Raw genomic sequence first — 3321 nt, 5'->3', positions numbered from 1 at the left:
TCTAGTAAATGTACACAGTTGGGCAACCATCATGACAGTCCATCTTAGAGCATTTCCAAATGTTCTAAATGAGGGAATCTTTCCTAAAAAGGTCCTCCTCGCCCAGTTGTGGTCAATCCCCACTCCCACAGCTAGTCCTTAGCAACCACTGATCTGCTTTTGGTCTCTAGAAGTTTGCCTTTTCTAAAAGTGTCATATAAGTGGAAGCATGTGACATGCGTTTTATTGTATCTCACGTTTTTTGTTTAGTTTGTAATTGCTGAAAAGTATTCCATTGTATGGATGTACCACATTTTCTTACATATTCAGCAGTTGACAGATATGGATTGGTTCCAGTTTTGTGTTTAGTCCGTGTTTGTTTAAGAGGACTCATAGGACCCAAAATGCCAATGCTTAAAATCCACAGCTTATTGCAGGAAAAGGATACAAGGGTAAGACATTTTTTTTAAAGCTTTTTTTTTTTTTTAGTATTTTATTTATTTGAGAGAGAGAATGAGAGCGAGCATGAAAGCGGGAAGGTCAGAGGGAGAAGCAGAACCCCGCCCCCCCCCCCCCCCCCCCCCCGCCAGCTGAGCAGGAAGCCCGATGTAGAACTGGATCCCAGGACTCTAGGATCATGACTTGAGCTGAAGGCAGTTGCTTAAACTACTGGCCACCCAGGCGCCCACATTTTTTTTTTTTAAGATTTTATTTATTTGACAGACAGAGATCACAAGTAGGCAGAGAGGCAGGCAGAGAGAGGAGGAAGCAGGCTCCCCACTGAGCCAAGAGCCTGATGTGGGGCTCAATCCCAGGACCCTGGGATCATGATCTGAGCCAAAGGCAGAGGCTTTAACCCACTGAGCCACCCAGGCGCCCCGACATTTTTTTTTTTAAGATTTTATTTATTTACTTGACAGAGATCACAAGTAGGCAGAGAGAGAGAGGGAAGCAGGCTCCCTACTGAGCAGGGGGCTTGATGCGGGGCTTGATCCCAGGACCCTGAGATCATGACCTGAGCTAAAGGCAGAGGCTTAATCCACTGAGCCACCCAGGCTTCAATCACTTCGTGGAGTCAAGAGTCAAGATGGTCGCCCAATGCTGGGGAAAAATTGGGTCCATCTAAAGTGAATATTTTGGGCCCAGTCTCCATTCCCCTGACCTTACAGGCAGGACCTAAAGAGTCTCTTGTTTGGTCCTAGGTGGAAGGGTGTGGAAATAAAGACCACTCCAGTGAGAAAAAGTAAAGACTTAGACTTAGAGCTTGCTTTAGCAAGGGAGGCAGCTACCATCACACTCCTGGCAAAAGCAGGCAAGAGAGTCTGAAAGTTTTGTAGTGAGCAAAGGGGAGGCTTCAAGTATGCCCCAAGAGATTGGAGATTTTGGCATGGGAGCTGAAGGAGGACTACGTAGAACAGGGGCATCCTATGCGATTGTTTAGGGGAGCATATTTAGCTTTCTCTAATTAGTCCTAAAGCAGAAGTAGGGGGACTAGGGCAGCTGGCAGTTATTGGTCAGGTCCTGACTGTTTGGGGTCAACTTTGCAGAAGCTGTGGTTTGTCTTCCTGGACTGGCTGTTGCAGAGGTTGTGGGACAGAGTTCTGTTTTCATATATATGGTCTGGCCACTGACCGTTGACAATATTCAGTCTCTCAAAGATCATTCTCCTAGAATCCCCTCCATCTAACTTTAGCGCATGGGTTCCTAGGCAAATCTTCTCTGGTGCAATAGAAGTGAATGGCATTTGGTGTCAAAAGACCCAGCTTTACTCCATGGGGGAAAAAAAAAAATTTAACTTCTCTGAGATTCAGGTTCTTTGCACATCGAATAAGCATAATGATAGTAATGCTTGCCCTTTTACCACAGTGTATTTATAAGAGATTGCACTAAGTTTCCTAATTTTTTACCTGCTCGCATAACCATGCCTTTTGCTACGTGATCGCCCCCTACACCACGGCTCTGAGTGCAGCCATATAATGTGCTTTGGCCAATAAAATAATATAGAAATGACAGCAAAAGAGTTCTGAGCTTAGCTTTCAAGGGGCCTTTGTGTTTCTACTTGCTTTCTGGTGGGCTTCCTCCATTACCACAGTAGAGCATGCTTGGGCTAACTCACTGGTCCCAGAAGGTGGAGCAGAGCCAATTTGTCCCAGATGAGCCATCCTACCTCACCTGATCCCCACTTAACCCCTATACCCATGAACAAACCCAGCTAAGATGAGCAAAACCACCTGAATGAGTCACACTCTGTGAGAATAATTGACTGTGTTTTTTAAGCCACTAAGATTTGGAGTGGTTTTTTAGGTAGCAAAAGCTAATATAGAGTTGTTACGTCACTCAAATAGAAAAGTGAGTATGAAGTTTTTTAAAAACTGCAAACTACTCTCCAAAATGAATTATCCTTATTTTTTGATCCCAGGACCCTGGGATCATGACCTGAGCAGAGGCTTTAACCCACTGAGCCACCCAGGTGCCCCTGTGTAATTATTTCTTAAAAATTTTTTGAACACCAGCTATGTGTTCCATAGAATACCGAAAGGCGTTTGCAATTTAAAAAAAAAAAAAAAATCTCTCTATCAGAGAACTCTCAGACATGGAATAGATTTGGGGTGAGTAGGGTAAGATACGGACTTTGAAGTAATAGTTCAGACACTGGCCTGCTGCATTCTATGGACACCTATTCTATATCTTGCTCTCCTTCAGAAGCAGAGAAAGATCCAAAGCCCTCTCCCTAGGTGATGGGGAGCAGAGAATTCCTTGGTGAGCAAAACAGAAGTAGAACTTCTTCTGTCTGGGAAAGCCCCGGGAGGAGGGCCTTGGTGCATTTATAGCTCTGGGTCCAGAGAAATTACTGGAGAACCTTCATGCCTTATCATTTACATCATCTGAAATCAAAACATTTCTTCGAAGCCCATCTGCAATTCTATTCCCTCCAAGCAGCTTTCTTTCCTGAGGCCCTATGGGTAATATCTTTTTTCTTTACATTGTTACCTCTGTTGTAGCCTGTGTATGCCCCTCTGCTTTCACAAAGACAGGAGCCTAGTCACTTAGTAGGATTTGACCTGGGAATGGTTTGTGGCCGCTGAATGTGGCTTAAGGCAGGAAAATGCAGCAAATGGCAAAGGTTGGGGTGAAGGAAGTAGAACATGGAGCAACTGGTTCCCATGAACAATTGTTGGGGGAACCAGGGGTCAAAGAGTGGCCAGAACTACTTTGGGCTGCATCAGGATCTTAGAAATAATTTATCTCTGGCTGGGAATGTGAGGGTCACACCCTTTTGAAGGAGCTTATCTTCTGCCCTGGGTCTCAGGTTCATTAAGTAGCCAGGACCCAGGCAGGAAG

The sequence above is a fragment of the Meles meles genome, chromosome 4 (genome assembly GCF_922984935.1).
Source record: "Meles meles chromosome 4, mMelMel3.1 paternal haplotype, whole genome shotgun sequence".
NCBI lineage: Eukaryota > Metazoa > Chordata > Mammalia > Carnivora > Mustelidae > Meles > Meles meles.
This window is presented reverse-complemented; position numbering follows the sequence as displayed.